This window comes from Panulirus ornatus, chromosome 39, assembly GCF_036320965.1.
Source record: "Panulirus ornatus isolate Po-2019 chromosome 39, ASM3632096v1, whole genome shotgun sequence".
NCBI lineage: Eukaryota > Metazoa > Arthropoda > Malacostraca > Decapoda > Palinuridae > Panulirus > Panulirus ornatus.
This window is the reverse complement of record NC_092262.1, coordinates 11,116,193-11,142,972: the sequence shown is the minus strand read 5'-3', so window position 1 is coordinate 11,142,972 and position 26,780 is coordinate 11,116,193. Positions and strand designations below refer to the sequence as shown.

The 26,780-nt window shown below is 43.7% G+C and overlaps 2 protein-coding genes across 3 annotated transcripts in view; one reads left to right on the top strand and one right to left on the bottom strand.

The window, feature by feature from the left end:
* LOC139761130 (uncharacterized transporter YwbF-like) overlaps positions 1 to 26,780 on the bottom strand; it is a 147,307-nt gene that overhangs the window by 65,070 nt on the left and 55,457 nt on the right. The window lies entirely within an intron of this gene.
* hop (tyrosine-protein kinase hopscotch) overlaps positions 21,478 to 26,780 on the top strand; it is a 179,597-nt gene continuing 174,294 nt past the window's right edge. The window contains exons 1-2 of the mRNA XM_071685057.1: positions 21,478 to 21,561; positions 26,114 to 26,207. The gene's annotated coding sequence lies outside the window, so the exon portion shown is untranslated. The remainder of the gene's footprint in view (positions 21,562 to 26,113; positions 26,208 to 26,780) is intronic.

Below are 26,780 nucleotides of genomic sequence, written 5' to 3'. Positions count from 1 at the left end.
TATATATATATATATATATATATATATATATATATATATATATATATATCGCCAGTATTAGAGCAATGAAAGAGTTCTAAACAATTTGTGAAATAGAGACTGAGACACACAGACCCAATGTTTCATAATGTTACATAGATTACGTTTCAAGCCAGGATCTGTTACGTATATTATATATATTTATATAATACAAGATTTCAAAGGTAATTCAACTTCAAAGCTACAGACTTTTATTTTGAGAGTTATATTAAACACGAAAGATTAAAATTTCAATAAAAGACACATTAAAGTTACGTAATTATGAAAACGTTACCTTTATGTAATAATACATGATGAAGTGAACATAATCATTTAGAGAGGATTTAGTATTGAAGCTCATTTTAAATAAGTGATATGCTTGATATATATATATATATATATATATATATATATATATATATATATATATATATATATATATAATATATATATATATATTTAATACTTCCCACGTATTCTCTGCGTGTCGTAGAAGGCGACTAAAAGGGGAGGGAGCGTGGGGCTGGTAATCCCCCGCCCCCCCTCGTTTTTAATTTTCGAAAAGAAGGAACAGAGAAGGTGGCCAAGTGAGGATATTCCCTCTAAGGCTCAATCTTCCCTTCTTAACGCTACCTTACTAACGCGATAAATGGCGAATATATATATATATATATATATATATATATATATATATATATATATATATATATATATATATATATATATATATATATATATATATATATATATATATATACAATCCATCCAGTAATAACTTCTGGTAGTCATTTGTAACATAAGGTTGATGTATGATATGATACATCACGTCTCCTTTATGATTAACATTTTTTTTCTGTTTGGTCATCATTTACGATCGTGTGTGAATCTTCCAAAATGAGGTTAATATTGGAGTCCTTCGCCACGATAGTGCCATATCCGACGCCTCTGTGACCCAGCGTTCGCTGCTGTGAACGCTGTGGCGACACTATATTCATGTTTCACACTCTTATGAACACGTCAGTGTGGACAGACGAATATGTGTACAACACGGGTCGGATTCGAACCCTGGCATCATGACTACCCCTGGCCACACTGAAGTTAAAAAATACACACATTAGAATTCTGGTGCATGTGTGTGTGTGTGTGTGTGTGTGTGTGTGTGTGTGTGTGTGTGTGTGTTCATCATCGTGTTGGCGAGGTAGTAAGGCGCCTCCATGGGTTCGAATCCGACCCGTGGTCTCTATAAGCAAAGAGATGTCAACGAAAATGACAAGTTATTATGATCACCGTTTGCAGATGGCATCAGAATAATAATAATGATGATGATAAAAGATACTGAATCACTCTCATCTCTTTAACATCTATTGACGGACCTAAATTAAACGTGGAGAGAGAGAGAGAGAGAGAGAGAGAGAGAGAGAGAGAGAGAGAGAGAGAGAGAGAGAGAGAGAGAGAGAGAGAGAGAGAGTGAGGGAGAGAGAGAGAGACTTCCTCCACTCTGAGCCTGTGTTAAAAACTGCCAAGCTTGTAAGCTGCTTACGACTGGGGTAGGGATAGGGGAAATGTAGTAATCATCCCCAAGAGAAATGCTGGACACACACACACACAACACACACTACACACACACACACACACACACACACACACACACACACACACACATATATATATATATATAATATAATATATATATATATATATATATATTATTTTATATATACACAATCCCTTTAGATTTAGCCTTGCCTCGCTGTCTTGAATTAAGTCATTGTTTTCTGTAATTAACAGGCTAGATGACTGAGTAATTACACTCATTCATTACGACTATAAAATTCTTCGAAGTTTCTTTTTTTTTTTTCGGCGATAAAGCACATCAGAACTGACGTGTAATTACAGATGTGAGGTACAGGCTTATTCTTGGGGGAAGGAGGAGGTTGGGTTCGGCTCCAATTATGTTATTGACCCCATCATGTGGGTAACTGGTTTTTCGAGGGGGACGGCCCGGGTTGGTAGTGATTACTGGTGAGTATGGAACGTAATGATGACCTCCCAAAAGTGGTCGATGCAAGTTGACCCGCTCCTCCCAAGTTATCGCAAAGGGGCATTTCACTGTGGTCAACCCTGCAAGATAAACCCCCCAGGGGTTGTGATGTGAAGCCAAAGGGACAGTATGGAATGGGTTATCCTAGAGATGAGATGGGAGGTGAAGAGGGAAGGAAAGGTTGGCCAAGATGAAAGAAATGAAGGAAATTCCGCGGTGGCAACCGCACCGGATTGCAAGCTGCGTCTTAGAGAGAGAGAGAGAGAGAGAGAGAGAGAGAGAGAGAGAGAGGAGAGAGAGAGAGAGAGAGAGAGAGGATGAGGGGTAGGTACAGACATAAGCGAACACAATGCCGGGCATCATGGCTCCCTGAATACAGAAGCAGTGTGTGTGCGCGCCAGAGAAAGTCAGGTTACTAACGCCATCTGTTGAGAGGGTTTAGCACTCGCCCCGCGTCACCCCAGCCCGCCCTAACCACCGGGCCAAGGTGTCGCCTCCTGGCTGAGAGAGAGAGAGAGAGAGAGAGAGAGAGAGAGAGAGAGGTGGAGGTGGTGGTGGTGGCTGGGGTGTGTCGGTAAACTGGCGGTTTTGAAGCAGGTGTCCCCGTGTCGTCTAGTGTTACCCCCCCCCCCTCACACACCCCCCCAAACCACCACCTTCCTCCCAGCGTCCAGTTTCCAGCAGGCAGGACAACACGGACGCGGATCAGATAACCCCAGACAAGTTACTCACGCTGGGAACCGGACAGCCATTCAAGTGGGCGGTGTGTACGCCTTTTTTTAATACGTGTACATCTGTAAACGTGTGTGTGTGTGTTTGTACGCGTGTGTGTGCGTCTCTCTCAGGGTAAATACATACAAGATATTTTAATACTTTAAAGTCATATGCCATGCACAGGGAGGTATAAATATTCTGATTAAATCTACAATAACAACAGATCAGTGTATATGATGATTTCTCGGGGATACGCCCTTCTTCAGCGCCTATGTTTACCAGCGCATGGATGTGGTGGTCGCGACCTGGAGGACGTGTTGGTGTAGGATTTAACGGACTTGGGTCCTTTTACCCCCCAGGCAAGCACGAAACGACACGAACCGTGTCACGCAAGATGCCTGCCCTGTCCTACATTCCCCAGCTACCCGGGGTTAGGATCATGGACGTCCTGGCGACTGACGTCATTCGGGAAAAGGTAAATAATATCTTTCCCGCGCTTTTCTTCCCGCCATATTTATTCTACCCCACATTTTGATATTGATTAATACCCTCGAAACTATTAGTTTTAGCTGTCTATACCACCACTAAGCATAGGTACTTCATTGCGACGTGACATAGACAAAGAAATAGAATTTGGGTACGACCTCGGCGATAAATATGTTGCCGTACATCCGTGTTCCCAAAGCAGCTTGCGCGCCAAGACTTGCGTTCGCTGAGGCCAAACAACAACTTACTATATGAACACCAACCCAACCACATTTTATAATCCTCAATTACCATGTCATGATTTTTAAATATGAAATTGAGCTATTATACGATTTTTTTGTTTTGTTTTTGGTCAGCAAGGCAGAGTTTCATGCAAAATATGCTTATCCTAACGTAATTACTATTCAAAAATAATTTTAGTTTTTGCGTATTGTAATAGGCATTTGCCCCGTGGTATGCTTGTGTGATGATATATATAATATAATATATATATATATATATGAATCTTACAAAGCTCCAACAGCCAGGATCGAACCTGGGACCCCTTGTGCAAGAGACAGGCATGTAACCGCTAGGCTAAGGGACTGTATAATAACAAACAACTATTCGAAATACTAACTACTCGAATACCCTTCGTCTCACAATGGTGAGCAACGGGGTCTATCGGTTGTTTCCGAACAGAACACATAGCCAGCTGATAGCGTTTTCCGAACCTGACGGTACAACGCGGAGTTATATGAATACGAATAAAGTGTATATGAACGCGCACCTTCATAGAACATACAAACCTCCAATTGTGAGACGAAGGGTTATCGAGTAATTAGTATTTCGAATAGTTGTTTCCTATTACACAGTCCCTTAGCCTAGCGGTTAGCATGCTTGCCTCTTGCACAAGGGGTCCCAGGTTCGATCCTGACTGTTGGAACTTTGTATGTTCTATGAAGATGCGCGTTCATATACACTTTATTCGTATATATATATATATATATATTATATATATATTCATTCATATTCGCCATTTCCCGCGTTACGAGGTAGCGTTAAGAACAGAGGACGACCTTTGAAGGAATATCCTCACCTGGCCCCCTTCTATGTTCCTTCTTTTGGAAAATAAAAAAAAAAAAAAAGAGGGAGGATTTCCAGGCCCCGCTCCCATGCTTCCCTTATAGTCGCCTTCAACGACACGCAGGAATACGTGGGAAGTATTCTTTCTCCCCTATCCCCAGGGATAATATATATATATATATATATATAATATATTATATATATATATATATAATATAATATATATATATATATATATATATATATATAAATAAATAATATATATATATATAATATATATTTTTTTTTTTTTTTTTTTTTTTATACTTTGTCGCTGTCTCCCGCGTTTGCGAGGTAGCGCAAGGAAACAGACGAAAGACATGGCCCAACCCCCCCCCATACACATGTACATACACACGTCCACACACGCAAATATACATACCTACACAGCTTTCCATGGTTTACCCCAGACGCTTCACATGCCTTGATTCACTCCACTGACAGCACGTCAACCCCTGTATACCACATCGCTCCAATTCACTCTATTCCTTGCCCTCCTTTCACCCTCCTGCATGTTCAGGCCCCGATCACACAAAATCTTTTTCACTCCATCTTTCCACCTCCAATTTGGTCTCCCTCTTCTCCTCGTTCCCTCCACCTCCGACACATATATCCTCTTGGTCAATCTTTCCTCACTCATTCTCTCCATGTGCCCAAACCATTTCAAAACACCCTCTTCTGCTCTCTCAACCACGCTCTTTTTATTTCCACACATCTCTCTTACCCTTACGTTACTTACTCGATCAAACCACCTCACACCACACATTGTCCTCAAACATCTCATTTCCAGCACATCCATCCTCCTGCGCACAACTCTATCCATAGCCCACGCCTCGCAACCATACAACATTGTTGGAACCACTATTCCTTCAAACATACCCATTTTTGCTTTCCGAGATAATGTTCTCGACTTCCACACATTTTTCAAGGCTCCCAAAATTTTCGCCCCCTCCCCCACCCTATGATCCACTTCCGCTTCCATGGTTCCATCCGCTGACAGATCCACTCCCAGATATCTAAAACACTTCACTTCCTCCAGTTTTTCTCCATTCAAACTCACCTCCCAATTGACTTGACCCTCAACCCTACTGTACCTAATAACCTTGCTCTTATTCACATTTACTCTTAACTTTCTTCTTCCACACACTTTACCAAACTCAGTCACCAGCTTCTGCAGTTTCTCACATGAATCAGCCACCAGCGCTGTATCATCAGCGAACAACAACTGACTCACTTCCCAAGTTCTCTCATCCCCAACAGACTTCATACTTGCCCCTCTTTCCAGGACTCTTGCATTTACCTCCCTAACAACCCCATCCATAAACAAATTAAACAACCATGGAGACATCACACACCCCTGCCGCAAACCTACATTCACTGAGAACCAATCACTTTCCTCTCTTCCTACACGTACACATGCCTTACATCCTCGATAAAAACTTTTCACTGCTTCTAACAACTTGCCTCCCACACCATATATTCTTAATACCTTCCACAGAGCATCTCTATCAACTCTATCATATGCCTTCTCCAGATCCATAAATGCTACATACAAATCCATTTGCTTTTCTAAGTATTTCTCACATACATTCTTCAAAGCAAACACCTGATCCACACATCCTCTACCACTTCTGAAACCGCACTGCTCTTCCCCAATCTGATGCTCTGTACATGCCTTCACCCTCTCAATCAATACCCTCCCATATAATTTACCAGGAATACTCAACAAACTTATACCTCTGTAATTTGAGCACTCACTCTTATCCCCTTTGCCTTTGTACAATGGCACTATGCACGCATTCCGCCAATCCTCAGGCACCTCACCATGAGTCATACATACATTAAATAACCTTACCAACCAGTCAACAATACAGTCACCCCCTTTTTTAATAAATTCCACTGCAATACCATCCAAACCTGCTGCCTTGCCGGCTTTCATCTTCCGCAAAGCTTTTACTACCTCTTCTCTGTTTACCAAATCATTTTCCCTAACCCTCTCACTTTGCACACCACCTCGACCAAAACACCCTATATCTGCCACTCTGTCATCAGACACATTCAACAAACCTTCAAAATACTCATTCCATCTCCCTCTCACACCACCACTACTTGTTATCACCTCCCCATCTACGCCCTTCACTGAAGTTCCCATTTGCTCCCTTGTCTTACGCACCCTATTTACCTCCTTCCAGAACATCTTTTTATTCTCCCTAAAATTTACTGATAGTCTCTCACCCCAACTCTCATTTGCCCTTTTTTTCACCTCTTGCACCTTTCTCTTGACCTCCTGTCTCTTTCTTTTATACTTCTCCCACTCAATTGCATTTTTTCCCTGCAAAAATCGTCCAAACGCCTCTCTCTTCTCTTTCACTAATACTCTTACTTCTTCATCCCACCACTCACTACCCTTTCTAAACAGCCCACCTCCCACTCTTCTCATGCCACAAGCATCTTTTGCGCAATCCATCACTGATTCCCTAAATACATCCCATTCCTCCCCCACTCCCCTTACTTCCATTGTTCTCACCTTTTTCCATTCTGTACACAGTCTCTCCTGGTACTTCCCCACACAGGTCTCCTTCCCAAGCTCACTTACTCTCACCACCTTCTTCACCCCAACATTCACTCCTCTTTTCTGAAAACCCATACTAATCTTCACCTTAGCCTCCACAAGATAATGATCAGACATCCCTCCAGTTGCACCTCTCAGCACATTAACATCCAAAAGTCTCTCTTTCGCACGCCTGTCAATTAACACGTAATCCAATAACGCTCTCTGGCCATCTCTCCTACTTACATAAGTATACTTATGTATATCTCGCTTTTTAAACCAGGTATTCCCAATCATCAGTCCTTTTTCAGCACATAAATCTACAAGCTCTTCACCATTTCCATTTACAACACTGAACACCCCATGCATACCAATTATTCCCTCAACTGCCACATTACTCACCTTTGCATTCAAATCACCCATCACTATAACCCGGTCTCGTGCATCAAAACCGCTAACACACTCATTCAGCTGCTCCCAAAACACTTGCCTCTCATGATCTTTCTTCTCATGCCCAGGTGCATATGCACCAATAATCACCCACCTCTCTCCATCAACTTTCAATTTTACCCATATTAATCGAGAATTTACTTTCTTACATTCTATCACATACTCCCACAACTCCTGTTTCAGGAGTATTGCTACTCCTTCCCTTGCTCTTGTCCTCTCACTAACCCCTGACTTCACTCCCCAGACATTTCCAAACCACTCTTCCCCTTTACCCTTGAGCTTCGTTTCACTCAGAGCCAAAACATCCAGGTTCCTTTCCTCAAACATACTACCTATCTCTCCTTTTTTCACATCTTGGTTACATCCACACACATTTAGGCACCCCACTCTGAGCCTTCGAGGAGGATGATCACTCCCCCGCGTGACTCCTTCTTCTGTTTCCCATTTTAGAAAGTTATATATATATATATATATATATATATATATATATATATATATATATATATATATATATATATATATATATATATATATATATATATATCGCCAGTATTAGAGCAATGAAAGAGTTCTAAACAATTCGTGAAATAGAGACTGAGACACACAGACCCAATGTTTCATAATGTTACATAGATTACGTTTCAAGCCAGGATCTGTTACGTATATTATATATATTTATATGATACAAGATTTCAAAGGTAATTCAACTTCAAAGCTACAGACTTTTATTTTGAGAGTTATATTAAACACGAAAGATTAAAATTTCAATAAAAGACACATTAAAGTTACGTAATTATGAAAACGTTACCTTTATGTAATAATACATGATGAAGTGAACATAATCATTTAGAGAGGATTTAGTATTGAAGCTCATTTTAAATAAGTGATATGCTTGATATATATGTGTATATATATATATATATATATATATATATATATATATATATATATATATATATATATATATATATATATATTTAATACTTCCCACGTATTCTCTGCGTGTCGTAGAAGGCGACTAAAAGGGGAGGGAGCGTGGGGCTGGTAATCCCCCGCCCCCCCTCGTTTTTAATTTTCGAAAAGAAGGAACAGAGAAGGTGGCCAAGTGAGGATATTCCCTCTAAGGCTCAATCTTCCCTTCTTAACGTTACCTTACTAACGCGATAAATGGCGAATATATATATATATATATATATATATATATATATATATATATATATATATATATATATATATATATATATATATATATATATATATATATATACAATCCTTCCAGTAATAACTACTGGTAGTCCTTTGTAACATAAGGTTGATGTATATGATACATCACGTCTCCTTTATGATTAACATTTTTTTTCTGTTTGGTCATCATTTACGATCGTGTGTGAATCTTCCAAAATGAGGTTAATATTGGAGTCCTTCGCCACGATAGTGCCATATCCGACGCCTCTGTGACCCAGCGTTCGCTACTGTGAACGCTGTGGCGACACTATATTCATGTTTCACACTCTTATGAACACGTCAGTGTGGACAGACGAATATGTGTACAACACGGGTCGGATTCGAACCCTGGCATCATGACTACCCCTGGCCACACTGAGGTTAAAAAATACACACATTAGAATTCTGGTGCATGTGTGTGCGTGTGTGTGTGTGTGTGTGTGTGTGTGTGTGTGTGTGTGTGTTCATCATCGTGTTGGCGAGGTAGTAAGGCGCCTCCATGGGTTCGAATCCGACCCGTGGTCTCTATAAGCAAAGAGATGTCAACGAAAATGACAAGTTATTATGATCACCGTTTGCAGATGGCATCAGAATAATAATAATGATGATGATAAAAGATACTGAATCACTCTCATCTCTTTAACATCTATTGACGGACCTAAATTAAACATGGAGAGAGAGAGAGAGAGAGAGAGAGAGAGAGAGAGAGAGAGAGAGAGAGAGAGAGAGAGAGAGAGAGAGAGTGAGGGAGAGAGAGAGAGACTTCCTCCACTCTGAGCCTGTGTTAAAAACTGCCAAGCTTGTAAGCTGCTTACGACTGGGGTAGGGAAGGGGAAATGTAGTAATCATCCCCCAAGAGAAATGCTGGACACACACACACACACACACACACACACACACACACGAGTCTCGATGTATGAACGACGAGTTGCGGGAGGGAGAGAGGGGGGAGCGATCCCGGGAATTGACCTGGGGGAATGACCCTCCCATGCCGCCCCCCCTCCGCCCCCAAAGAGAAAAGACTTCCAGGTGGATCTTTTGAGAACCTTCGAGATGTATCTACTGAGAACCTTCGAGATGTATCTACTGAGAACCTTCGAGATGTATCTACTGAGAACCTTCGAGATGTATCTACTGAGAACCTTCGAGAAGTAGGCAGGGAACCGTGTGGTTTACGCCTTCCACACCACGCTAACCAAGTCCCCACCCCAAACCCCCCAAAAAAACCCCCGCTCATGTAACGTCAGGACACGAGGGAGGAGGAGAAAGGTGGGTGGGCGTGGTGTAAACAACCCCCCCCCCCCCCCAAGTACAGAACACAGTTCCAGCGCCCGGTAGTGCACGGTGATGTACGTGGTTTCAAAAGACACTATAAGACTTGAGGCTTCACAGGCAGCCACCGGAAGCCATCTGGTCCGGCCGATGGAGAAAAATAAATATACATTTGAAGAACTTTTAGATAATGCCATATCTAGATAGTGAACCTCAACAGCCACAGATGGGTACACGGGTTACCATCTCCAACACCATCTCAAGGAAGGAGGAGGAGGAGGAGTGAGGGAGCAGGAGCAGCGTCGTCTGCTGTGGTCCACATACACACACACACACGCGCGCGCTGGACACGTGAGGGAGAACCAATCGTTTCAGCCAGTGTTCCGTGTTCTGTATGTATTCTGCTGTGACGAAAACGCGCCTCTCCCGCTACACAAAGCAATGCTTTCCGTTTTCGCGTACCGTTAAAATTCCTCACAAAAACGCGCAGAAAAGAAAAATGAGTGTCTATATATATGTATTGGGAAGAATCACAATTTTGCGCGTAATCAAGATATTCCTATGAGTCCACGGGGAAAATGAAACACGATAAGGTTCCCAAGTGCACTTTCGTGTCATAATCACATCATCAGGGGAGACACAAGAGAGAAATATAAGTCAGTTGATGTACATCGAAGAGACAAAGCTAGGACGCCATTTGGTAAACATATGATTGTCAAAAAACAAAAAACTTATAGGAATATATATATATATATATATATATATATATATATATATATATATATATATATATATATATATATATATATATATATATATATATATAGATATTCCTATGAGTCCACGGGGAAAATAAAACACGATAAGTTGCCAAGTGCACTTTCGTGTAATAATCACATCATCAGGGGAGACACAAGAGAGAAATACAAGTCAGTTGATATACATCGAAGAGACGAAGCTAGGACGCCATTTGGTAAACATGCGATTGTGTGTGTGTGCAATATTTGTTTGTCCACTACATTACCTCAGTATCATCAGGTGTTGTTTCTGTCATGTTTTGTCTTATTCAGGAAAATTACTGGCCTTCCAGCCATCATCCACTTCCCTCCAAACCGATTCGGTTGCCTCCGGTATGTCGTTTTCTGTTACCCTAATGACGTTTTCATCATTCACATTTTCTTTACGATATATATTATTTGGGGTGACCACCTTGGTGGTTCATTAACAATTGGGTCATTATTTTTTATATCTTTGTACGAATTTAAGCCAGTGTTAGTTTCTCCGTGTGTTGGGGTTAGTGTTGGAGATAAGCGTTGTGGGAGGTATGACTGGAGTAGTTGTGTTGGAGGAGGAGTCATTGAGGAGAGTTGGAGGAAGAAGAAGGACATTAAGGAGGAGTGTTGGAGGAAGAAGAGGGACATCAAGGAAGACTGTTGGAGGATGAGGAAGAGTATCAAAGTGGAGTGTTGGAGGAAGAGGAAGAACATCAAGGAGTGTTGGAGGAAGAGGAGTAACACGGAATATTGGAGAGGGGGAGACGATGAGCCACACGGAGGAGTGTTGGAGGAAGAGGACTAACACGGAATGTTGGAGAGGGGGAGACGATGAGCAACACGGAGGAGTGTTGGAGGAAGAGGACTAACACGGAATGTTGGAGAGAGAGGGGGAGACGATGAGCCACACGGAGGAGTGTTGGAGGAAGAGGACTAACACGGAATGTTGGAGAGAGAGGGGGAGACGATGAGCAGCACGGAGGAGTGTTGGAGGAAGGGAACGAGTGGCTGGTGGTGGAGTGTGCTCAAGGAACATTAGGCAGGGGGATGTGGGGGGGTTGGGGAAGTATGGAGGGTGGTGGACGGGTAGGGTGGAGCGTCAGGTATCCCCCCCCCTCGCCCCTCCCTCCTCCACCACCCACACGGCCAAGGTCACACCGACAATTGCGCACCAACACAACAAGGTCACTGACCCGCCACCACACTGCTACCACTCCCCTCCCCTCCCCCCTCCCCTCCTAGCAGGCACGCTACGGTCGTCATGCATCTATACTGACTGACGGCAGGCACACACACACACACACACACACACCAGGGGTAGGTTTCAACCCGCGCTGTGGGCACGTAAGACATCCACATCCGATGGTATATATACATCTTCCGGTCACCATCTACGTCAGGTGTATATGTATATCAGTTACACCTGGCCCAACACACACACTTCTCTATCTCTCTGTGTTCGTATTAAAAGTGACCTTGGAGTGGTCACCCTTCAATACGTTTTCTTTAACTTCGCACGAGACGATAAACAAAGTAGTACCTTGAAAAGAGGTATTTCATTATATATATATATATATATATATATATATATATATATATATATATATATATATATATATATATATATATATATATAGAGAGAGAGAGAGAGAGAGAGAGAGAGAGAGAGAGAGAGAGATAGAGAGGGAGAGAGAGAGAGATTTTGAATGCTAATGTTCGATTCCAAAGCTCGATGGGCCAGTTGAGATGAAATTGTCTGGGCGTTCACAGGACTCCTGGCGAAAAGATAATTGAATAAAACAGGAGGATTCAAACAAAACACAAAAATTGAAATGAGAAACAAATCAAAATAGTTCCGAGCAATGTGGTGACAGAATTCGGCACTTGTCCCCCAGACACTTTAATTTTTGTCGAGGACATGAATTTCGTATCTCTGATTCCATAGGGGGCCAGAGGAGCCCCTTCCTCCCCTCCTCAGCATCGAGCTGACAAGGGTCCGGAGGGCCAGAATCTGCTTGTAATACTCGTGTCTATACCTTATCGTTCATTTCATGTACATCTTGTTCACTTTATATACGCAAGTCGCTACGGACTGGCTCGGGGTCCGATCCGCTCGGGTTCGAATCCTAAGGGGTGGCAGTCGACCTACACCCAACCCAGGTGTTCATCCTTCCCCCAGGGTTGGTCCATAAATGGATACCTGGCTTTGTGTGTGTGTGTGTGTGTGTGTGTGTGTGTGTGTGAGTACGTAGGAGTGAAGACATGGTACATATATACACGGTTAAGAGACGGGGCAACACGAGCGTAAAAACTCTCCCCCCCCCTTACTACGCAAATAGTAATCACACACACACACACACACACACACTCTCTCTCTCTCTCTCTCTCTCTCTCTCTCCACACACACACACACACACACACACACACACACACACACACAAACACTCTCTCTCTCTCTCTCTCTCTCTCTCTCTCTCTCTCTCTCTCTCTCTCTCTCTCTCTCTCTCTCTCTCTCTCTCTCTCTCCCCCCACACACACACACACACACACACACACACAAACACTCTCTCTCTCTCTCTCTCTCTCTCTCTCTCTCTCTCTCTCTCTCTCTCTCTCTCTCCCCCACACACACACACACACACACACCTCTTTCCCAAGCAACACATGGGAACGACTCTTTTAAAAACCATAGACGGGACCCCACAGTCATTACGACCTGAGCACCACCCTCGCTACAGTGTCGCCCCCTCGTGAACTGCAGTGACGTAATCCAAGATGCAATTATACGACAGTTATGAGGTGGGGAGGGGGGGGGTAGTGACCACGGTACACGTACCGAACACGTCTGGTTCCCCCAGGGATGTACGGCAGGATGGCGACAAGGTCGAGGAACACCTTCCCCAAAGTGGTGAATTACGCCCCAGGTGAGGGAAGCACATGTATAGCACTGTCTTCACAACGAGCCCATATAGCCCCCAGTAATTCGGTCGTCGATAAGGGCCTCAGGATCACAGGAACAGACTGGAAATTCGACGGTAACTGTTAAGATGTGGACGGCCACGCAATTCTTCCCCCGGTGGTAAGAAGAGGTCGACATGGCTCTCATTATGGAAGGTCGAACAGCCTCATATTCCCCCACTTTATCCCTAGAATAAACACAGGAGCCGTTTTCCTCCGAAATGAAAATGGGCGAAGGTATGGCGGGTCTCAAAATATAAAAGACTCTCCATTTTCTACAAGATGACAGACCTTAGCTACTGTTTAGACCATGACAATATACATCACGAGATATGTACTCCCCATATGAGTACATGACTCAGGACTGGATAAACATGTGTATCAATACCTTCTAACAACGAGGTTTTCACCAGAAATAATATCGAAATGGTGGTCATCACCGTGTGGTGGTGGACGTGGCTAACTCCCTGGGCGATGCTGGGAGCCCTGAAGGACCGGGATCTTGGAGGCAGGGAGGTGAAGAACGAGTATATACATTATCCAAAACCATTTTTATAAAATGTATATGACAAGTGTGGCCATTCACGACCAGAAGGAACGAGTTAGCAACCACGTTATCTGCGTCCACAGAGCGTCAGGTCATGTTAGGTTATCAAACTTACAACTGATGTTAGTGAACAGATCCAGTAACTCATGACGACACAGAAGGTTTACATAATAGCCATATGCCACAGCTTGCCAGATTCACTTCATTGGCCTCAGATGCCAACGCCTCGCTCTCATGTCTTCCTTAGGTCACGGAAGAGGTTATTAAATGCACTGCAGTTCATACAAACACGTGGGATAATATTTTCCTCAAGGCGTGCAACGTATCATTAAATTCGCTGCATTTGATGATGATGAGGCAATATGTCCATTAATGTCTCTCCTGCACGTCCATGATATTACAACAGCTATTATTTATATATATATATATATATATATATATATATATATATATATATATATATATATATATATATATATATTTATATATATATATATATATATATATATATATATATATATATATATATATATATATATATATATATATATATATATATATATATATATATCAGATGAGTGACACAGAGAACTATGAAGAAAACGAGTCATGGGTTGACTGGTTGTCTCGGCATTTGACTCGCCTCCCAGTTTTCCCCTGACCTCAGTAGGCTGCAGACCTGCCCGTTTCTCTAGGACCCACGCATTGACCTCTCTCATCACCCCATCCATAACGAGATATAAACAGCCGGGATGACATGATACACCCCTTCACCTGGAACCATTTACCCTCCTCTCTTCTTACTCGGACCCACGCTCTACTCCATAAAAACCCGCTGCTTCACATAGATTATTTTATTCGTCTTACGCCGCACATTTACGACACCTTCCACAAAGCGTCTTTGTTTACCACATGCAACCGCAAGGTGGGAAATAACCCGGAAGTGTACACATGGTTGCCGACTGTGGCCTCTAAAAAGCTTCGTGTTCCCACCAAGGCATGAGGTTGGCCCTGACCCCAGGCGTCGGGGCCACACCAGCCTCGCCTTCCCCCGTCGTGCCCCGGAGCGACCCAGGTATAAGAGACGGACCAAGCCCCCCCTCCATATCTGGGGCAAGATGGACGTCGTAAGATAAAAAGCAGATCCCCCGTGTTGCTTGCTCTCACTGTCCCTCATACCACAGACGTAGCTGAAGGCCGTACCCACTGTCATCCATCCCTGGCCACGAGACTTGACTTACCAAGTAGCACTTGAACCCCTTCCCGCACCCCTCTGTAGGAAGACGTGGAGGAGGTCGTCCTCCAGTGAGGTGAGACTTGAAATCCGGACTGACGGGGAAGGAGATTCATTTTGACGGCTCGTAAGCGACTTCGAAGTAGGCCTTCCTTCCCTTCCTGCCACCACGACCGTGCGTCGCTGCAGCCCTTCCGTTTAGACAGTGGGACACCTTCCCTGGGTTGGGTTAACCACGACCTGTGGACTTCACTGGAGGGACCGATCTCACACGAGAACTGATGGTTGTAATGCCGCTCGTAGAATAACACCCTCACCCCACCATCCACACACACACACACACACACACACACACACACACACACACACACACACACGCTGGCCTGAGCCCCTCCTCACTGTTAGTAACCGCAGATTTAATGGCCAAATTCTGGCCACACCTCCGTGATTTCCACGTTCAGGGTTAAACCCTCTGACCCCTGGGCGTGACCCTGGGCTGAGTCAGATCTTACCCGCCTCCCACTTCGGAGGACGGTATGATGCTGCTGAGGTGGGTCGTTTGATGGTGGACCAGGTTATCTGACATGGCGTCTCCCACAGGCCCACCTCACCAACACCCTCCTGGCTCGTGTGGTACACTTCGCACATCCTTATTTCCCGGGGGGCGCGCGCCTCCGTAAATTTCGCCAGTGTGTATCCCGGTGTTTCTGTGGCGACTACAGGCAGCAGTAGTGCCGCCCTGACTACGCTTGGGGTCCCGGATCTTGCCGAGGTGTTCGCTTTCGCTGTGCTTGAACCGCAGCTTTTCAATTTCATGGATGATATTGTACAATCTTCCATGCCTGTTCGAGTCGATGAAGAACAAGTTTGGTGTTAAGGACGGGAACCAAACCTTTCATGACTTGGTGAATGTGGATGATGATGTCTCGCTCCTCGTTCTGCGCTCCGAAAAGTATAGCTTGGCTGATTCCATTCGCTTCCAGGAGTCCAGATCCCTCACAGCGCCATCCAGGCACGTGAGAAAGATCCTGGCACACACTCGTCTTCCCCTGTAGTTTCGCCCGTATGGTCTTGCCTCACAACATTATTCTGTCGTGGAGATTCATATCACTTCCTTAAAACGCCCGTCATTCCTGCTTCTCTCGTCTTGAAAGTCCTCATGATCCGGCCAGCCATCTTTTTTTTTGGTCAGAGGCCATCGATACAGAGGAATCTATGAACAGCAACAAACCCCTGGGCCCCTTCGAGGCTGCTGTCTGTGTTCGTGGAGGACATGTTAGAAACCAACAGAACAACACGGAAATAGTTAGACAGGTAAACAGATGATTCAAAGCAAATAACTACCCAACTGTCAGTGTAACTAAGGAGGCGTCATCAATATAAGTCGTGGACTTTAACAGCGAAGTGTTTATCAAGTCTCTTCTAAACCATGACTATTATTGTACTGCTCTCACAACTGCCCTCACAACTGCTTTCACAACCACTCGAATTGGTAAATCACTCCATACCTTAACACTCCCGTCGACGAAGAGGCAATTTGCCCTATTTGAAGCGAGGACGTTTGCCCGCCAGTTTGTATCCATTACTGCGAATGGGATCAAAACGAGGCAAGTGGTAAGTGCCGTGTTAGATCATGATTGTCCGAACCTTGGATGGTTTTGAATACTCTTGATCACATTGTGTTGCCTTTGTGTGTTCTCTGAAGGTATGGAGGAACAGGTCGAATGGCTCATGTATATTACATGTGTATGTGGGTGGGTTGGGCCATTCTTTCTTCTGTTGCCTTGCGCTACCTCGCTAACGCGGGAGACAGCGACAAAGTATAATAATACTTTCACCATTGATCTGGATGTATGACCCATCAGCCGATATTCACAATTTCCTGACGCCACGACGTATGAAAATATAGACCAAAGTATGATTGCTTGATCACTCATACGGAGATGCGGACACATTCATCTGGTCGGAGAAATAGCAATATAACCTTCAGCGTGGAAATATATGCCACAAATTCAGTATAAAGACGTCAATATGAGATACAAGCAGTGAGACGTTATGATGAATGAGAACCGGGCGATCTTAGCACAGCAATGCCTGCCAGCATATGACATTGTAAACAGAATATCAGGATTTGTCTCTTAAGATTGTAATATATATAACGAAAGACACTGTACCTAATCTTTACCCTGCCCAGGTCGGGCGGCCATAAGTTTGGCATGTGTGTTCTTCATTTCTTATTATTTCCTCCACCAGCGCAGGTTCTGTAAGTAGACGCAATCCAAGCTTTCAAAATATCCTACTGATTCACCCTGATAACAACAATTTTGTCTTACTGAATAATGATGATTTCCTTATGTGTGGCTGTCTGTTCATCTCTGGTGACAGATGCAATACGACCACAGAAACAAGTGGACAGGAATCCGTCTCTTTTTCACAGTTACCAAATACTGGAACAAGATACCAGCACATGTTGGCAAGGTCAAAACCATCAACACGTCTTACTCACGTCATAACAATTACTTTGATGATATATTAGTCGGTCTTACAACAACAACAATATTATTATAAGTATTTACATCATTTTTAGTATATATATATATATATATATATATATATATATATATATATATATATATATATATATATATATATATATATATATTCAGATCTGAGCAGCCTCGCCCGAGCAAACAGCGGCTGAAGTTAGGTCAGTATGTTGTCTTCGGACACACTTCCCCATAAAATTCCCACATCAGTATACTCTTTCCTTATTACACAGTTTTCCTTAAGAACAATTCTCCTGTTGGCTGATGTGCCGGAGGGAGTGGTGGATGGGGAGGAGCCTTCTGCTGTACTGTCCTGTCTCCATCTATAGTGGTGGGTGGGGGAGGAGCCTTCTGCTGTACTGTCCTGTCTCCATCTATAGTGGTGGGTGGGGGAGGAGCCTTCTGCTGTACTGTCCTGTCTCCATCTATAGTGGTGGGTGGGGGAGGAGCCTTCTGCTGTACTGTCCTGTCTCCATCTATAGTGGTGGGTGGGGGAGGAGCCTTCTGCTGTACTGTCCTGTCTCCATCTATAGTGGTGGGTGGGGGAGGAGCCTTCTGCTGTACTGTCCTGTCTCCATCTATAGTGGTGGGTGGGGGAGGAGCCTTCTGCTGTACTATCCTGTCTCCATCTATAGTGGTGGGTGGGGGAGGAGCCTTCTGCTGTACTGTCCTGTCTCCATCTATAGTGGTGGGTGGGGGAGGAGCCTTCTGCTGTACTGTCCTGTCTCCATCTATAGTGGTGGGTGGGGGAGGAGCCTTCTGCTGTACTATCCTGTCTCCATCTATAGTGGTGGGTGGGGGAGGAGCCTTCTGCTGTACTGTCCTGTCTCCATCTATAGTGGTGGGTGGGGGAGGAGCTTTCTGCTGTACTATCCTGTCTCCATCTATAGTGGTGGGTGGGGGAGGAGCCTTCTGCTGTACTGTCCTGTCTCCATCTATAGTGGTGGATGGGGGAGGAGCTTTCTGCTGTACTATCCTGTCTCCATCTATAGTGGTGGGTGGGGGAGGAGCCTTCTGCTGTACTGTCCTGTCTCCATCTATAGTGGTGGGTGGGGGAGGAGCCTTCTGCTGTACTGTCCTGTCTCCATCTATAGTGGTGGGTGGGGGAGGAGCCTTCTGCTGTACTGTCCTGTCTCCATCTATAGTGGTGGGTGGGGGAGGAGCCTTCTGCTGTACTGTCCTGTCTCCATCTATAGTGGTGGGTGGGGGAGGAGCCTTCTGCTGTACTGTCCTGTCTCCATCTATAGTGGTGGATGGGGGAGGAGCCTTCTGCTGTACTGTCCTGTCTCCATCTATAGTGGTGGATGGGGAGGAGCCTTCTGCTGTACTGTCCTGTCTCCATCTATAGTGGTGGGTGGGGGAGGAGCCTTCTGCTGTACTGTCCTGTCTCCATCTATAGTGGTGGGTGGGGGAGGAGCCTTCTGCTGTACTGTCCTGTCTCCATCTATAGTGGTGGGTGGGGGAGGAGCCTTCTGCTGTACTGTCCTGTCTCCATCTATAGTGGTGGGTGGGGGAGGAGCCTTCTGCTGTACTGTCCTGTCTCCATCTATAGTGGTGGGTGGGGGAGGAGCCTTCTGCTGTACTGTCCTGTCTCCATCTATAGTGGTGGGTGGGGGAGGAGCCTTCTGCTGTACTGTCCTGTCTCCATCTATAGTGGCGGATGGGGAGGAGCCTTCTGCTGTACTATCATGTCTCCATCTATAGTGGTGGGTGGGGGAGGAGCCTTCTGCTGTACTATCATGTCTCCATCTATAGTGGTGGGTGGGGGAGGAGCCTTCTGCTGTACTATCCTGTCTCCATCTATAGTGGTGGGTGGGGGAGGAGCCTTCTGCTGTACTGTCCTGTCTCCATCTATAGTGGTGGGTGGGGGAGGAGCCTTCTGCTGTACTGTCCTGTCTCCATCTATAGTGGTGGGTGGGGGAGGAGCCTTCTGCTGTACTGTCCTGTCTCCATCTATAGTGGCGGATGGGGGAGGAGCCTTCTGCTGTACTGTCTTGTCTCCATCTATAGTGGTGGGTGGGGGAGGAGCCTTCTGCTGTACTGTCCTGTCTCCATCTATAGTGGTGGGTGGGGGAGGAGCCTTCTGCTGTACTGTCCTGTCTCCATCTATAGTGGCGGATGGGGAGGAGCCTTCTGCTGTACTATCATGTCTCCATCTATAGTGGTGGGTGGGGGAGGAGCCTTCTGCTGTACTGTCCTGTCTCCATCTATAGTGGCGGATGGGGAGGAGCCTTCTGCTGTACTATCCTGTCTCCATCTATAGTGGCGGATGGGGAGGAGCCTTCTGCTGTACTGTCCTGTCTCCATCTATAGTGGTGGGTGGGGGAGGAGCCTTCTGCTGTACTGTCCTGTCTCCATCTATAGTGGTGGGTGGGGGAGGAGCCTTCTGCTGTACTGTCCTGTCTCCATCTATAGTGGTGGGTGGGGAGGAGCCTTCTGCTGTACTGTCCTGTCTCCATCTATAGTGGTGGGTGGGGGAGGAGCCTTCTGCTGTACTGTCCTGTCTCCATCTATAGTGGTGGGTGGGGGAGGAGCCTTCTGCTGTACTATCCTGTCTCCATCTATAGTGGTGGGTGGGGGAGGAGCCTTCTGCTGTACTGTCCTGTCTCCATCTATAGTGGTGGGTGGGGAGGGAGGGAAGGGGGGGTTTAGGTGGTTGGTGTTAGTCATTGGGACCCCCCCGGCGAGGGGCGGTGCCCCCCCCCCCCCCCCCGAGGGCATAGGTGAGCGGTGGACAGAAATGACGTCATGGCGTTCCGCATATTTGCATCCGTCATTTCTCGATAGCGTTGGATCACAATGATGGAGGTTAATTAAAATAAAGCTTTGGACTAATTGATTGCTTAGAAAATGTAGCAGAAATATTATATATGTGTGTATATATATTTATATTCCCGGGAGGCCAAGAGTACTACTTGCAGAAATGACGTCATGAAGCCCCCGATTGAAAACCTGAAGATTCGAGAAAGACAAGGACAAGGACACTTTTTAAGCGGGCCCAAAGCTTCATTAGAACGTTAAATACAACATTATGTCGCGAGAGTTGAATTTGTCCCAAAGCGACGGATGAATTGTCTTAATTTCCTCTTAATAAATGGGTACCTACCATACGGTAGTTTGTCATTTTTGAGTTTTACCGTAAGTTGCTTCGAAAATTACAAAATAAAACGACCAATCAGGTAAGAATAACGTGAAGAATGTAGTTAGCAAGATGATCAAAGCTAGATAATTAATTATGAAACATACAGAAGGCATTTGATTGTTTGCAATATTTTTGGGCATAACGGATATGGCGTAGTAATACCATATATTAATTGTCGGAGGTACCTAGATGAAAAATAATTCAGTTCTAGTTTTTTACTTTAGATACGTCTAATTCACTTTAGTGTATAAGTAAGGGAAATTATCAATTAAATACTATCAGTATGAAGAGTTAGAGTAAAGATTGACGGGGGTAAATAGGGAAATTAATTAGGTCATTAATAGATGGCATGGTATCTCCGTGTAGACGTAATCCAAAATCGCGCTTTTTCGTTTCGGGGGCAGAGCACACACGGCTTCCAGAGGTGAAGGCTGACGCTATTTCGCTCCGAGACTTTCGTCAATTCTATCTCATTTTGTTTTTTATTGCAAGCACTGACAGGTAAGACTTCTAATGTAATTCTTTAGGTAATCAGGAGGGGATTTTAGATGAGGACAGTGATTTAAATCGGCGATGGAAGGTGGGGAGGAGGGCGGGGGGTAATTGCTAATTTAGCCATTAAATAGAAAGACCAGTGAATCCTGGGGCGGTCATGGGGACGGAATCACTATACTTTGGCGTGGAGTCGCCATTTTCGTTGTTTTTAGGATTATTTGATATACCAGGTTAATGCTGAAGTGCGTAATGGTACATATCTTCCACTACCCATACATCCTTCAACATGCTTGTACTTGTCATACCTGACATGTTGCCACACGTGCATGCACATCTTCACATGTACTTGCAACCACACATGCCTGTATGTATACACATATGTAGACACAACTTGCACATGTACCTCATGCACACATTCATGAATGCCTCGTAATGACCTTAAATATCGTAGGATTAGTTGGTATAATTGCTGGTTGTAGTTAGTGGATGAAAATTGACCCTGTGCTTTGATCAGTAGTTATTTTCTTATGAGGTCTTATTTTTATGCAATTTTTTCCTTGCTGTTTTTCTGATTGGGAGGAGCCAGCTGGATATATATTTAATTTTTCTTTGTCATGTTTGAATCATTTATGTATTTATATATGTGTATGCATCTTGGGAAAATTCTCAAGTTTAGAATTGTATTTCTGGGTTTATATGGTTATTATTTAAGCTGCTATGCTCTAAAATGGGATGTTCGATATATTTCGTAATGTTCTATGACTATATAAGGAATTTGTTTTAAATTTAGGGTCTAGCTCATGTACAGGAGTCTATCAGGCAGTATTATGATTAATCCATATTAATCCTTAATAATTAACCGTGTTTTAGCGTCCAATTAAAGCTTTTTTTTCAAGGCTCTGCTTTTTTCGCTCGAGTGTATACTTCTGATATATTTCGTCAGCTAGGTCATAGTTCCTAGTGCTCTCCCCTCAACCTCGCTGTCTTATTTAATCTAGAACAATCTGGCGAGTTTCACGTTCGTGGACGTGTATACGCACGTACTCGTGTATGCCGTGCGTGGTGACGTCATTTGTACAAGTCGTTCTCTACTTTATCTGTGATTTACAATTTCACCGCTACGTTCTCTTAATTATAAAGCTAGTTTTTTTTTTTTATCTATTTTTGGTCCATCGTAGTGCGTTTCATCAGTATATCTTTGCGGAGCCTAATCACGCCCTCGTAGTTTCCGACTTAAGAGTTCTTTACAAGGGACACAGAATTCTGTCCGTTTAGACCACGTAAGATTATAGTGAACAGAAAAACTGGTTCGCTCAGAGTTTCAGGCCCACATGCCAAGTAGAATATACATGGCCTCATGTGAAGGATTCAAGTAATAGGTTCGGCAAGCCCCATGGCCTCTTCCATGGGTTTTTAGGCGAGAAGTAGTAGGCTTAGATGAATGTGCCTTGTAAGGGGTAGTGTTGAGGTGAGAGTGAGGATCTTGGAGGTGAAGTATATAGACCCGGCTTTGGTGGTGAGGAGGCGTGTGTAAACCAGTCTCACGCTAGGCACACGAGTCGGACAAACTATCAGTTTTACCCCTGGGTACAGCACACACTGGCTCGGTTATCAACACAGCTACCAAGCCATAAACCATGAAATCTGACACGAAGAACAGTATGTTCTCTCATCAAGCACGAAATAAACACTAAAATGTATAATTTTAACATGACAGCCATATTTGATTAAAAAAAACACTTGCTTACTAAGTTGGCTAACTGTGGATCCTAGCAAATTTGTTTGTAAACTTTACATGAAATATGACAAAAGTAAACGAAACTTTCGCAAGATATTTGGGTTTTCGAGTGTATATATATATATATATATATATATATATATATATATATATGCCGTGATTATATTTATGAAGATGAAATCGCACTTGAGTGGTTGAGTTTATTTTACATACATTTTTTTCAGTACACTGTACACGTTTCGCGTAGACAATCCGGTGCAATTAGTTTAAATCCCAACACCAGCACAGGATTGTACATCCTGTGAATAAGAAATTGCTATTACACAGGTGTATATATATATATATATATATATATATATATATATATATATATATATATATATCCTCGTTTCCTGCGTGAGCGATGTAACGCCAGGAACAGAAGAAAGGCCACATCCGCTCACCTCCATTCTGTAGCTGTCATGCGTAATGCACCGAAACCACAACTCCCTATCCACAACCGGACCCCACAGACCTTTCCATGGTTTACCCTGGATGCTTCCTTCACATGCCCCGGTTTAATCCATTGCGTATGTAATATATATATATATATATATATATATATATATATATATATATATATATATATATATATATAATGTATATATAGATTCCCATGGAGTCGCATACAACAGGAATAGACACCCTAAAAGAGGAATTAGCTTTAAGTCTTCAAATACATGATGCATTTGTTCCTCAGACTCGTGCGTACGCAAGTGTGACTGTGAATATAATTTATGAATAATTTCTTGCACGCAAAAGATCATTCACAGGACATGAAATTGCTTCAGAGGTTGGGCAATATTATTATGTAATGATAGCCATGACCTTTATGGACAGAGTATGAATTAGGAATGCATGTGAATATCGACTTAACGGACTCTGTGCTTACTAACGCGCCGAGTGTTATAGCCTTGTCTACCCCCGGCAGGGGCGTGCAGTCGATTGAGATCAGTGAAAACAGTTTTGCCCCTGTTCAATCTTCCTTTTGTCAAAATTAATCAAGGGAATTACATGTACCAAAGAGCATCTTAATTTCCAAACTACCAGTAAGAGAATGAACAGCCAACTTGTTACATCCATGAATCCTGAAGTGATGACGTAGTGCCCATGGCGGTACGAGCCCTGAGCAAGACTCGTGTAAGTTTAGTTACGTTACAGTGGGGGTTATTTTGGGTAACTGTGACGCTTATAAGGGTCAGGTCAAAGGCCCCCCCCCCGGGGGGGGGGTGTCGTCGACACAACCACAAAAGACTCGTTATTTTTTTTTTTTCTGAAACTGCGCATGGGTCATGCTGCCTGGCGGTTGTGAACCAACTCAATAATTCCTGGGCTCGTCTTCGCTTGTGACGTGCGACGCGATTTGAACGTTCCACAGAGCCTGATGGCGTCAGCTTCATGCGGGACCCGCATGCTAGGCTATATAACTCTCAACTGTCCTTGTGATCAAGCAACAACTACATACACACCTTCATGTTAACTTTCTGTATTTGAAAACTACTAGAAAAATAAAAAGCACAATCGTGTTTCTTGCGTGAACCTTTCCGTGTTGGTTAGGTTTGGTTGCATGTGGAAGGAAAGTGGTTACATTACCGGGAAATGATATTTTGATTTTAAGTTTTAAATCTAGGTTAAGTTAGGTTCAGAGTATCCCTGTCGAGATGTTCGTTCTGTTAATCGGCAGGTGCTGCTGCGTAGAGAACACGGACTGATTTCTATTGTTATATATATAAAAAAAAAACTTGGTTAACGAATGAATCTTTCCTGTACGAATGACGCACCACAACGCAATCCCATCTACGGGATTTTCTTAACGTTCTTGTTTCATGGCTGGATTAGCAGAAAATTTTTCGATTACGAATGACGACAGAAGGACCTGACTGCTCTGTTGAAATCATTAAGGTTTTCCTACAGTTATATAACACTGTCACCAATGTAACACGCACTCACTAGGGGTTCCCTTGGAATGCATACGAAGCTTCATGTGTCTAATGGTTATCATCACGGGGCTATGGCGCTGACACACACACACACACACACACACACATATATATATATATATATATATATATATATATATATACACCTGGGCAGCTTAAGTTGTCGTCCTAAGCCACAGTAGTAGAACATTCCCTTGACTTGATGTAACTGTATTTCCATTCAAGTTTTCTCGACTTTCCATTTTATAAACGCGGTTGTGTGTTAGCCTGCCATTACTTTATATATATATATATATATATATATATATATATGTATATATATATATATATATATATATATATATATATATATATATATATAGTCGGATCTGTACGACTATCATTGGCTCTAAATTAAGACCATATAAAGAACCTCTGAGGGAAAATGGCTGCGTTGCAACTTCTTTTTTTTTTTTTTTTTTTTTGTTACCAAACTGGAAGTGTACGTTTATTCCCATTATTGATAGTTATAAGACGGCTGTGAATGTATCCCTCCCCCCTCTCCCCCAGTTTTTCTAGTTTCCGTGCATTGTGCACGACAGCTGCCATGACGTGGCATCGGGTGAGAGCGAGTGATGCCATTGCTTCTGTTCCAGGCGCTACGACGCTAGCGCGGGAAATGGCTATGTATGAAAGAATGAATGAATGTACAGATATAAAGAGACTTGTTAAAAGCAGGTACACTTTGATATATCCAGAATATTCAGTTTTCAAATTTGACACACACCCAAAACGTACTATACCTAATCCAGAGACAATGAATGGCAAGAATTTCTAAATCTCTCCCTCATGGTTTGTACAGGATACTGTTGCCATGAGGTGGGCGGGTTCACACGTCACACGGCCCTGGAGGACGACATTACAGGGAATGCAGGCCATTAATCTTCAAGCATGAGGTACGTTACTTCACAGTTGATTTCACGTGAACCAAAGGGCGCGAGCAAGTCTGTTGGCGCCCGATGTGCGATTCAGAGAACCACGGTCGGGGAGGCTGACCTTGGCTGTGGACATTCGTCAGCTCTGGTTATCAATGTTTGGGGACTTGAACAATAACTGGAAGAACACGGACTGCACGACCTTTGGGCTGAGCAATACGACGACCCCCTGTGGTTCATACGATAGCGTATGAGGTTTGTGAGCTCTGATGTGGGTCGTATGAGTCTTACATATCAAAGGTAGCAGTGTTGTGTGTAAGTGTTGGTTGGTTTGGGCCTATGTGAGATGCCACTCGGAACATGGGTACTAAAGAGTCAAAACCTATAGAAAACTCAGCCTACTTTGTAGAGAACCCTACTTTGCATGACACTTAGGATCATACTTTACATGACACTTGGAGAACCCTACTTTGTATGACTCGAAGAACCCTACTTAGAGAACCCTACTTTGACTTGAATCCCACTTTACATGACACTTAGGACCATACTTTACATGACACTTAGAGACCCCTACTTTATATGAATTGAAGAACC